The sequence below is a fragment of the Bubalus kerabau genome, chromosome 10, assembly GCF_029407905.1.
Source record: "Bubalus kerabau isolate K-KA32 ecotype Philippines breed swamp buffalo chromosome 10, PCC_UOA_SB_1v2, whole genome shotgun sequence".
NCBI lineage: Eukaryota > Metazoa > Chordata > Mammalia > Artiodactyla > Bovidae > Bubalus > Bubalus kerabau.
The window spans coordinates 83,169,843-83,182,039 of NC_073633.1; the positions used below are offsets into that span (position 1 = coordinate 83,169,843).

The 12,197-nt window shown below is 44.3% G+C and overlaps 1 long non-coding RNA gene across 1 annotated transcript; it reads left to right on the forward strand.

Moving 5' to 3' along the window:
* The first annotated feature begins 2,941 nt into the window (after positions 1-2,941).
* Positions 2,942-5,634, forward strand: LOC129620645 (uncharacterized). Its single transcript, XR_008698633.1, has 3 exons — positions 2,942-3,059; positions 4,614-4,819; positions 5,070-5,634. It is a non-coding gene; the product is annotated as an uncharacterized LOC129620645 (long non-coding RNA).
* Positions 5,635-12,197: the final 6,563 nt, after the last annotated feature.

Consider the following 12,197-nt stretch of genomic DNA (forward strand, 5'->3'; position numbering starts at 1 on the left):
AAAGGTCAGTTTTCATTCCAAGCCTACCACACAATTGCACTGATCTCACATGCTAGCAAAGTAGTGCTTGAAATTCTCCAAGCCAGGCTTCAACAGTATGTGAACTATGAACTTCCAGATGTTCAAGCTGGATTTACAAAATGCAGAGGAATCAGAAGTCAAATTGCCAACATCCGTTGGATGATTGAAAAAGCAAAAGAGTTTTAGAAAAACACCTACTTCTGCTTTACTGACTACCCCAAAGCCTTTGACAGTGTAGATCACAACAAACTGTGATCTTAAAATTCTTAAAGAGATGGGAATACCAGATCACCTGACCTGCCTCCTGAGAAATCTGTATGCAGGTCAAGAAGCAACCATTAGAACTGGACATGGAACAACAAATTCGTTCCAAATAGGGAAAAGAGTACGTCAAGAATGTATATTGTCATCCTGCTTATTTAACTTATATGTAGAGTATATGATGCAAAATACCAGGATGGATGAAGCACAAGCTGGAAACAAGATTGCCAGAAGAAATATCAATAACCTCAGATACACAGATGACATCACCCTTATGGGAGAAAATGAAGAAGAACTAAAGAGCCTCTTGATGAAAGTGAAAGAGGAGAGTGAAAAAGTTGGCTTAAAACTCCACATTCAGAAAACGAAGATCATGGCATCTGGTCCCATCACTTCATGGCAAATAGATGTGGAAACAGTGAGAGACTTTCTTTTCTTGGGCTCCAAAATTACTGCAGATGGTGACTGCAGCCATGAAATTAAAAGTGCTTGCTCCTTGGAAGAAAAGTTATGACAAACCTAGACAGTGTATTTAAAAGCAAAGACATCACTTTGTCAACAGAGGTCCATATTGTCAAAAGTATGGTTTTTCCAGTAGTCATGAACAGATGTGAAAGTTAGACCATAAAGAAGGCTGAGCACTGAAAAATTGATGTTTTCGAATTGCAGTGCTAGAGAAGACACTTGAGAGTACCTGCAAGGAGATCAAACCAGTCAATTCTAAAGGAAATCAACCCTGAATATCTACTGGAAGGACTGATGCTGATGCTGAAGTTGAATCTCCAATACTTTGGCCACTTGATGTGAAGCACCAACTCATTGGAAAAGACCCTGATGCTGGGAAAGATTGAGGGCAGGAGGAGAAGGGGATGACAGAGGTTAAAATGGTTGGGTGGCTTACCTGACTCACTGATTCAATGGATATAAGTTTGAGCAAACTCCAGGAGATAATGAAGGACAGGAGGGAAGCCTCACAAGTTACAGTTCACGGGGTTGCAAAGAGTCAGACATGACTTAGTGACTGAGCAACAACAATAATCTCCATTCCCTGGTGTCACTCTCATGAATATGTTACTATGTTGTATTACATAACAACAGGTACTAATTAAGGTTTCTAATCAACTGACCTGAAAATAGGGATATCATCCAGGAATATGGAGTCATTGCACAAGTCCTTCAAATCGGAAAGCCAAAGCAGAAGAGGAAGCATAAAGACTCAACATACACTGTCACTGGCTTGAAGATGGTGGGGCCACGTGAGGACTGTGGGCTGCTCTAGGAGCTAAGAGGCAAAGAAAAGTGAACCTCAGTCCCACAGAAGCAATGAATTCTGCCACCAACCTGAATGACCATGGAAGCAGATTCTTTCCCAGAACCTCCTAATAAGATCCCAGCAACTGACACCTTGACTTCAACTTTGGGAGGCCCTGAACAGAGACCCTAGCCACACCGTGCCAGACTTCTGAACTAACTATAGGACTAAGATAGTGAGAAAAGGCTATTCTAGGCTGCTAAATCTGTGGTGATTTGTTACTGCTGCATGAATAGAGAACTGTTATAATGGGCCGTCTACTCTCTGGGAGAAGGGAGTTCAGCACAGGGAACAGGAGGGTAGCAGTCCTGAGTTGGGAGCATACTCGGCATACTCTAAGAAGAGCAAGTCAGCCAATGGGGTAAGGGTAGAGTGATGGAGAGTGGTCGGAAATGAGGTGAAAAACGCAATTAGGGGTCTATTGTGTGGGGTCTTAAAATTTTACAGGAAATTATTGAAAAGTTTTGAGCAGGAGAATGATGTAATAAGATTTTAAAGGATTGTAAAAAGATACCTCTGCTGTCACACAGTAATTCACCACAAGGATAGATGTAGGAACAGTTAGGAATCTGCTGCAGTAGACAAGTAGATCATTATGGCTGGGACCAGTTGGTAAAGGCAGACAAGGAAAAGTTGAATACTGAATACATTTTCAAGATACAGCCTACAGGATTTGCTGATGGAGTGAACGGGGATAAGAGAAGGTGAGATGTGGCGATGCTGAGTAGGTTATTGGATGCATGAGTTTGGAAACTGTATGAGGATCTGACAGCAGATAGATGCTATTAAAGCCCCAGTAGTGGGGCTTTCCCACAGAGTGAATGTAAGTAGAAAAAAGGACTTGACTCGGTTAACAGGCAATATTGAGAGATCTGGAAGAGGCAGAGTGAGTAAATGAGATGTTAGGAGAATCCCAGGGATGGGGGAACCTGGTGGGCTGCCGTCTATGTGCAACTCTATGGGTTGCACAGAGTCAGACACAACTGAAGCGACTTAGCAGCAGCAGCAGCAGCAGCAGGAGAAACAGAAGGGTGGTGTCCCAGAAGCCAAAGTTTGTGAGGAGCAGGGAGTGGACCAGGAGACCAGAACTGAGAGTGAACAACTGGGTGTGCAGCAAGGAGAGCACTGGTGGCCTTAATGAGACTGCTTTTGTGGAGTGGTTGGGTGATATCAAGAGGACTGGAAGAAGCAGAGACAGCGAGTACAGACTCCTCTTGTTGAATAATTATACTGCAAAGGGAAGCAGAGGAATGAGGCTATAGCCGAAGAGAAATGCAGGGTCAAGAGAGAAGGTAATTTTTCCTAAGCTGGGAGCTATTATAGCATGTGTTTGATGTTAATGGGAATGACCTAGCAGAGAGCAGGGATTCGTGCAGGAGGGGAAATGCCAGAACAGAGATCCAGGGCCCTGGAGAGGAGGCAGAATGAACAAGTGTGGAGGTCAACAGCCAGGAACACACATCAGGTGTGTGTGAATGTGTCCATGGAAGTAATTGTAACTACTGGAACAGGTACACAGCACCGGACTCTTGACAGAGACACCCCTTTGATGCTGCACGGGACGCTCAGTCTTATCTCACATGCAAGGACACAGGTTAAGTAACTTGCCTCTGGTCATCCATCAGTAGAGTCAGAGTCAGATGGTAGGTCTTTGAGATGAACTCAGAGAACCATTTGGAGGCTTTGATGAATTGGTTTTCTCAGCCCTGGGCATGATTTCTGCTTAGAATAATTGGAGACGACCTGGAACAAGTCAGGCCTGCATGGTAGATAGAGCTGAGAAAAATCAGGAAGAAAAAGATCTTGTAGTTTTGTGAACAGAGGAAGTAAGAGTCAACATATATTAACTAAGTTGAGTAAGGTATGTTTAAAAAAAAAATAGATGAAAACTAGGAACAAAAAGCTAGAAAATTCTAATAGAGACAACATTTTATACCTGAACATAATTTATAAGGTTTTTGCTCAGAAATCTCACCCTGTATAACAAAGTGGCTTGTTTGTACCCCAAATGTTACCTGGATCACATCACAGTGGTTCCAAGGCCTCACTCATACCGAAACTTGGCTACTATCACTATTTTTTACCAGGGGATATACATCACTTTGCTGGCAAAGATCCATACAGTCAAAGCTATGGTTTTTCTGTAGTCATGTACGGATGTGAGAATTATACCATAAAGAGGGCTGATGCATTCGAACTGTGGTGCTGGAGAAGGCTCTTGAGAGTCCCTTGGACAGCAAGATCAAACCAGTCAATCCTAAGGGAAACCAACCGTGAATATTCACTGAAAGGACTGATGCTGAAGCTGAAGCTCCAATACTTTGGCCACCTGATGCAAAGAGCTGACTCATTTGAAAAGACCCTGATGCTGGGAAAGATTGAAGGCAGGAAGAGAAGAATACAGTAGAGGATGAGATTGTTAGCATCATCGACTCAGTGGACATGAATCTGAGCAAACTCTGGGAGCCAGTGAAGGACAGAGATGCCTGGCATGCTGCAGTCCATGGGGTCTCAAAGAGTTGGACATGACTGCCCAGAGAGCAGTCTGTCAGCTTCAGAGTCCCTGGCTTCTGCCTTGCTCTTTTCAGGCTCCTGTGCCTGAATATAGGCTGCCTGTTCATAGCCAAAACTCTGCTGTTTCTCCCCAAAGCCCTTGCTGCCCATGTCCATCACAGGTTGCCCTGTCTGGGCCAAGGACTGACTTCTCTGCCTGGCTTGAGAGACCAGCTCACGTAGAGTTCTGTGCAGAGCATGGAGAATATCCTACTTTCCAACCTGGGACCCATTTTATTTCCAGATGTGAGACCCAGAGCCTTGGTGGTCCCCGAACCCTTCTGTGAGGCCCTGGCCTCACCCCTGCCTGAGTCAGCCACAGTGTTGACCATTTTCAACCTTAAGGGAGTCCAGTTCAAAGGGATGGACAAGGAGTGGACATGACACCATTTCTACCATTTCTCCCTCTCTCCTTCGCATACCTGCTCCCAATCCAAACCTCTCCTTTCTCTCCCTTTAAATCAAGGTGGCCAACCAAGGTGGGGAAGAAGCTGAGGTGCTCTGCATGTCAACAATGTCTGTGCCCCAGAGCAGCCGCAAACTCCCACATTCTTTCTCCCCTGGCTATCCAAGAGTGGATTGGCTGCAGGTGCCTTATCAGAGTGAGAAAATGAAGAAAACGGGAAAAGATGATGGTTGGTGAAGAACATCTCACCAACCTTTTTAAGCTCTGTGAGTAGTTGGGGGTTCCCTGGGTCTGTTTGCTTAGAACTGGCGAGCAAAGGAAAACAGGTTCTGGCTAGGTTCTCTGCATCTTACAAGGGAGAAGATGCTAAAACTGACTTCCTTTTAGGCTGTAAGCTCCCACAGGCAAGGACCATGTTTTAGCTTGACCTAGCAGAGTGCCATAAAACAGACAGATGTAAACTGTGCAACGCAAGGGCAAGGAATGTGTCTCATACTTTGCTTTTTATTTCCACAGGGTCTGAAGAGTGCTCACGTACACTAAAGGCTTATCATATGCCTACAGACTAATCATCATTGGGAAACAGCTGGAATATCAGGCCATGAGCACAGGAGTGGGAAACAGAGGAGCTTCCAGTCCCAGCTCTGCTCTGTCACCCCGAGAAAATCCCTCCACCTGTCTAAGCCACACGTTCCCATGTGTAGATAAGGACACCAGCACTCCCCAGGGCGGTGTGAGGTCAGATGAAATGATGTGCATGAAGTTTCTGGGTACAGTAAACTTGATGCACTGGGCAAAGGAAAGGCATATCTACTCTGCTTTTCCCTCTCTCCTGGGCTTCCCTGGTGGCTCAGACGGTAAAGAATTTGCCGGCAATGTGGGAGACCTGGGTTCAATCCCTGGATTGGGAAGATCACCTGGAGGAGGGCATGGCAACCCACTCCAGTATTCTTGCCTGGAGAATCCCCATGGACAGAGGAGCCTGGCGGGCTACAGTCCATGGGGTCACAAAGAGTCGGACAAGACTGAGTGACTCAGCACAACATTCCCCTCTCTCCCACCACAGCACACAAAGGCACATTTTAGGAAACCTTGGAATTGATGAGCCAGCACCTTCCAACCAGCGGGGATAGGCCTACGACTTCAAGGCTGTTAGCACAACAACAAAGGGAAACACAGAAAGAGGAGACTACGTCCATGTAGTCTGGGAGATAGACAGGAGGACACTAAAAAAAAAAGAAAAACTCAGGATCCCAGACAGAAAACTTACCCTCAGGTTCAGGCCACTCAGCTGCTTCTGCAAATTCCCTGGGTCAGAATCAAGTGCACAGGAAGTTAGGGGAATAAGAGGCTTTATTTAAGGAGATACAGGCAGTTTTTACTTTTCCTGCAACCAGATATCTTAGAAATAAAGCCTCATCTGGGATCTCCCTAAAGCTAATGAGACTGAGCTGATAGTTCATTGACTTGCTTCGCAGAATTTATTTTATGAGTGTCTCTAATCCACATGGCTCCTCTTTCCTTTGAGACTCAACCAAGGGCAACTCCAGAAATCCCGTTGGCTTATTTATACTTACCATGTCGCCTCAGACACAGTGTGTGCCCAGTCAACATAATTATTATTCCATTCTGAGAAAGCAAACACTATTTTAGAGATGACTAACCCACACGAGCATTCACATGCATGCGTGTCATACACATTTGAGTCTGTGTCTGAATGCTCAAGTTAGAATGATCAATTTCCCACTTTTAGACTGAACAGGCTTCCTGTTCAGTCTATCATTCAGATGAATTTCACATATGAAGGCTATCCCTAATTATAAATCAAAAAGATTTCCCCATTGGCCCAGGAGAGGATAAGAAAGACCTTGGACCACTGCTCTTTTCCAAGACCATGTCCCCAGGCAAGGGCCAGACCTCAGAGGGGACATCTGTCTACATGCCACACTCAGGAAAAGGGACCCTGGTCCTGGGCTTCCAGTCACATGAAGATTCTGATGGCCCAGCATGGTGTGGGAGGTGTGGGAGATGGGACTGAAGGGACAGTGGAGACCTCAGAACTGATTGATTGTGTGCAGAGATGACCAATGCCATCCCCAGCACTCTACCCCACTTGGGGCAAAGAGCTTCAAGATCGACTGAGGTTATACTTCCTCCCAGCTCAGTGAAATAGAAACTCATGGTTAAAGAAGTTAAGTTAGAGATTCTAAAAGTAGGATTTATACACTCTGAGTTTATGGATAAGATTCTTATCTATTCCAATGGAGAAATTATGTATTATCAAATGAACACAGTTTGCTAGATAAATCTTTTCAAAATTCAGTGTCCATGGGGAAAAAAATCAAAGTGGTTGGGGTGCAGGGGTCTCTTGGTGGTGAAGACATTGAAAATCAATTCTCAGCCATACTCCCTGAGCACAAGGCACTTTCTCCTCACTGCCCTTCCCTGAAGGTTCCTGCACTCCCAGGAAAGAACCAGCCACAGCATCCTGCTTCTAGGCTTTAGGGGGTTATGCTGACTAGCTTTGCCTCAGATCATCTTTATATTCATCACTCCCCTGGGAAAGCAATCTCAAAAGAATGTGTCCAACTAGAAAGATGGGATAAATGGGTTGGCATGTTTAGCCAGGATCTTGGGACTCTAAGAACAGAGACCCCATCAGGTGAGTTTACATCATGGGAGTCTGTCATAAGGATATGCATGCAAGCAAGAGCTGCCATGAAGCCCAGAAACAGCTGCATACCAGACTTGGGGGGAATACAGAAACCTAGTTCAGACATTCTTTTTGCTGAAGAATTTCATTATCTTCACTCAGATCAGATCAGATCAGATCAGTCGCTCAGTTGTGTCCGACTCTTTGCGACCCCATGAATCACAGCATGCCAGGCCTCCCTGTCCATCACCAATGCCCAGAGTTCACTCAGACTCACATCCATCGAGTCAGTGATGCCATCCAGCCATCTCATCCTCTGTCGTCCCCTTCTCCTCCTGCCCTCAATCCCTCCCAGCATCAGAGTCTTTTCCAATGAGTCAACTCTTCGCATGAGGTAGCCAAAGTACTGGAGTTTCAGCTTCAGCATCATTCCTTCCAAAGAAATCCCAGGGCTGATCTCCTTCAGAATGGACTGGTTGGATCTCCTTGCAGTCCAAGGGACTCTCAAGAGTCTTCTCCAACACCACAGTTCAAAAGCAGCAATTCTTCAGTGCTCAGCCTTCTTCACAGTCCAACTCTCACATCCATACATGACCACAGGAAAAACCATAGCCTTGACTAGACGAACCTTTGTTGGCAAAGTAATGTCTCTGCTTTTGAATATAGTGTCTAGGTTGGTCATAACTTTCCTTCCAAGGAGTAAGCATCTTTTAATTTCATGGCTGCAGTCACCATCTGCAGTGATTTTGGAGCCCAGAAAAATAAAGTCTGACACTGTTTCCACCGTTTCCCCATCTATTTCCCATGAAGTGGTGGGACCGGATGCCATGATCTTCGTTTTCTGAATGGTGAGCTTTAAGCCAACTTTTTCACTCTCCACTTTCACTTTCAATACCCAGCTGTGGATGTGACTGGTGATAGAAGCAAGGTCCAATGCTGTAAAGAGCAATATTGCATAGGAACCTGGAATGTCAGGTCCGTGAATCAAGGCAAATTGGAAGTGGTCAAACAAGAGATGGCAAGAGTGAATGTTGACATTCTAGGAATCAGCGAACTGAAATGGACTGGAATGGGTGAATTTAACTCAGATGACCATTATATCTACTACTGCGGGCAGGAATCCCTCAGAAGAAATGGAGTGGCCATCATGGTCAACAAAAGAGTCCGAAATGCAGTACTTGGATGCAATCTCAAAAACGACAGAATGATCTCTGTTCGTTTCCAAGGCAAACCATTCAATATCACAGTAATCCAAGTCTATGCCCCAACCAGTAACGCTGAAGGAGCTGAAGCTGAACGGTTCTATGAAGACCTACAAGACCTTTTAGAACTAACACCCAAAAAAGATGTCCTTTTCATTATAGGGGACTGGAATGCAAAAGTAGGAAGTCAAGAAACACCTGGAGTAACAGGCAAATTTGGCCTTGGAATACGAAATGAAGCAGGGCAAAGACTAATAGAGTTTTGCCAAGAAAATGCACTGGTCATAACAAACACCCTCCTCCAACAACACAAGAGCAGACTCTATACATGGACATCACCAGATGGTCAACACTGAAATCAGATTGATTATATCCTTTGCAGCCAAAGATGGAGAAGCTCTATACAGTCAGCAAAGACAAGACCAGGAGCTGACTGTGGCTCAGACCATGAACTCCTTATTGCCAAATTCAGACTTAAATTGAAGAAAGTAGGGAAAACCACTAGACCATTCAGGTATGACCTAAATCAAATCCCTTATGATTACACAGTAGAAGTGAGAAATAGATTTAAGAGCCTAGATCTGATAGATAGAGTGCCTGATGAACTATGGAATGAGGTTCGTGACATTGTACAGGAGACAGGAATCAAGACCATTCCCATAGAAAAGAAATGCAAAAAAGCAAAATGGCTGTCTGGGGAGGCCTTACAAATAGCTGTGAAAAGAAGAGAAGTGAAAAGCAAAGGAAAAAAGGAAAGATATAAACATCTGAATGCAGAGTTCCAAAGAATAGCAAAAAGAGATAAGAAAGCCTTCTTCAGTGATCAATGCAAAGAAATAGAGGAAAACAACAGAATGGGAAAGACTAGGGATCTCTTCAAGAAAATCAGAGATACCAAAGGAACATTTCATGCAAAGATGAGCTCAATAAAGGACAGAAATGGTATGGACCTAACAGAAGCAGAAGATATTAAGAAGAGATGGCAAAATACACAGAAGAACTGTACAAAAAAGATCTTCACGACCCAGATAATCACGATGGTGTGATCACTGACCTAGAGCTAGACATCCTGGAATGTGAAGTCAAATGGGCCTTAGAAAGCATCACTACGAACAAAGCTAGTGGAGGTGATGGAATTCCAGTTGAGCTATTCCAAATCCTAAAAGATGATGCTGTGAAAGTGCTGCACTCAATATGCCAGCAAATTTGGAAAACTCAGCAGTGGCCACAGGACTGAAAAAGGTCAGTTTTCATTCCAATCCCAAAGAAAGGCAATGCCAAAGAATGCTCAAACTACCACACAATTGCACGCATCTCACACGCTAGTAAAGTAATGCTCAAAATCTTCACTCAGAACTCCACCCTTAACACTGATGCAGGTCCTCTCCACCTCTGCCTCTGCTTCCCTGGTGAACCAAGTCAGCCTCTACCCTAGTGACTCTTAGCTACCTCCTAACTTGCATGCTCATGGTTATCACATACTCCCAGACTCTTCTATAGCATGATATCTACATTCTACCCTCTCTCAGCATGTGGTCCCATGTCTGTTCCTCCTACCAACTAATCAACCCTCTCTAATTCTAGTCCAAATTTCTAAGGAAGATATGATGTCCTTGCTTGGCAGAGTTTTCATGTCATGTGACACCATAGGCTTCTGGTACCCAGCCTATGGTTTTCCTCATCTATACGTCAGACACCTGCTACTTAGTCTAATCGGTTTAAGCTGTGGCAGTGAGGTTCCACTGTATGGGGAATCCAGCCACTACTTCCTTGATTAGAAAGCAGTGCATGAAAATCTCTTCATATGAGGCTGTGGTCATGACAGTGGGTACATGCCTGCATGCTCAGTTGACTTTTAGCTTATTGGAACAATTAGGAAGTCAGAGATCATTTGTCAATTAGCTGAGCATACTATTGCATATCTCTTGCATTGTGTTAAATAAATACCTTTTAAACCCCTATTTTACAGGAGTTCATCCTCTCCATTTTAAGAAAAAAGATCACCAGGGCTTCCCAGGTTGTGCTAGTGGTAATGAACCTGCCTGCCAATGCAGGAGACATAAGAGACAGGAGTTCGATCCCTGGGTTGGGAAGATCCCCTGGAGGTGGGCATAGCAACCCACTCCAGTATTCTTGCCTGGAAAATCCCATGGACAGAAAAGCCTGGTGGGCTACAGTCCATAGGGTCACTCAGAGTTGACAGAACTGAAGTGGCTTAGCACATACTACACGCAGAGATATTTGACCCAACTACTACTTTAAAGTGGAAAATATCACTGAACATGGGCTTAGATGCCTGACAAGAGTCCCAGTTTAAGGGGCCTCCTACAGCAGGTTTTTCAGTTTCTGCAGGAGGGCACAGCAATTCTCCCTGAATGGGGAAATATCTTTTCTCCCATAACCAAAGCCTCATGTTTCTAAGACAGTTAGGAAAAAAAAATCCTGCCTAAGAAGGACCGACCTGCTACTCATTTAATTCCAATATCTCCTTAGTCAGCAAGCAGAGCACTGAGCTGGGTCTGAAGGTGCCACGTGCCTCATACAGGACCCAAGCTCCAAGCATACATCCTCTGGCACCAAATCTAAGGTAATGGCCCAGCAGAAAAAGTCGAATTGATCACCAGAGGCCTAGACGGTGCCTCTGTGGTCTCCTGGGTCCCATGGACGGAGTTGCTGCCTCCAGCCCCCAGTTTCCTCCAAGTGCTACTCGAGTTGAGCAGGGGGAGGCCACTGCAATCAAATAGGCTGGCGGAATGAGCACACTTATGCTTGGGGTGCATCTGGAAATTGGCCTTCTTTAGGTCTTCACAGGACATTTCTCCAGCAGTTTTATGATTACTGAAGACAATCAGGGCAGTTGGAAAGCTGGACTATTTGTACCCTTTCCTCTCTTTGGGCCTCAAGCACCAAAAACAGTAATCAGTGCCCTAGAGGGTCCCTCCCCTTTAAAGAAAAGGTTTAGTCATCCAAAGGCACTAACTATATTTCTGTACTCATTAATTTTAAAATATTCCCCAGTCAATATTCTTACCAATGAACATGATTATTTCCTGCTTAGTGATAGGTTGAAGATATGACAACAGTTTCTACCACCTTCTGTTTTCTATCAGGAATAAAAAATAGCATCAACTATTCACAGTATCTATCACAGTCGGTGTGATTTTAAATAATGGAGACAAACATCTACTTTTTTTTTTTTTTTAGTTTTGGCTGAGCTGGGTGTTCGGTGCTGTGCAGGCTTTTCTCCAGTTGTGGCGAGTGGGGGCTACTCTAGCTGTGAAGCACAGGCCATTGTGGTGGCTTTTCTTGTTGCAGGTATGGGCTCTAGGGTATGTGGGCTTCAGTAGTTCTGGCTCCTGGGCTCTAGAACACAGGTTCAATAGTTGTATACAGGCTTAGTTGCTCTGCGGCATATGGGATCTTCACAGACCAGGGGTCAAACCTGTGTCTCCTGATGGCAGTTGGATTCTTTACCACAGAGCCACCAAGGAGCCCTAAACATCTATTTTTTGTTGCTGTTGTTCCATCATATTTTGGTAGTATTTCCTGATCACCACCTATCACTATGAGTTGGAAGACTACTCCTAATTTACTGTCCCTATCTTTCTTCCACTCTTATCCATACGTCTATTGTATATTTTCTTTTACATGATTAATGATAAAACATAAATACTATCCCATAATTTTAATTATGTCTTTCACACTTTGTTTATTGGTTGAGTCTAAAAACTAATAAGCCAATAAATTTTTTTGGTCATAATTACTATGTAAATATTATTCACCACAGAA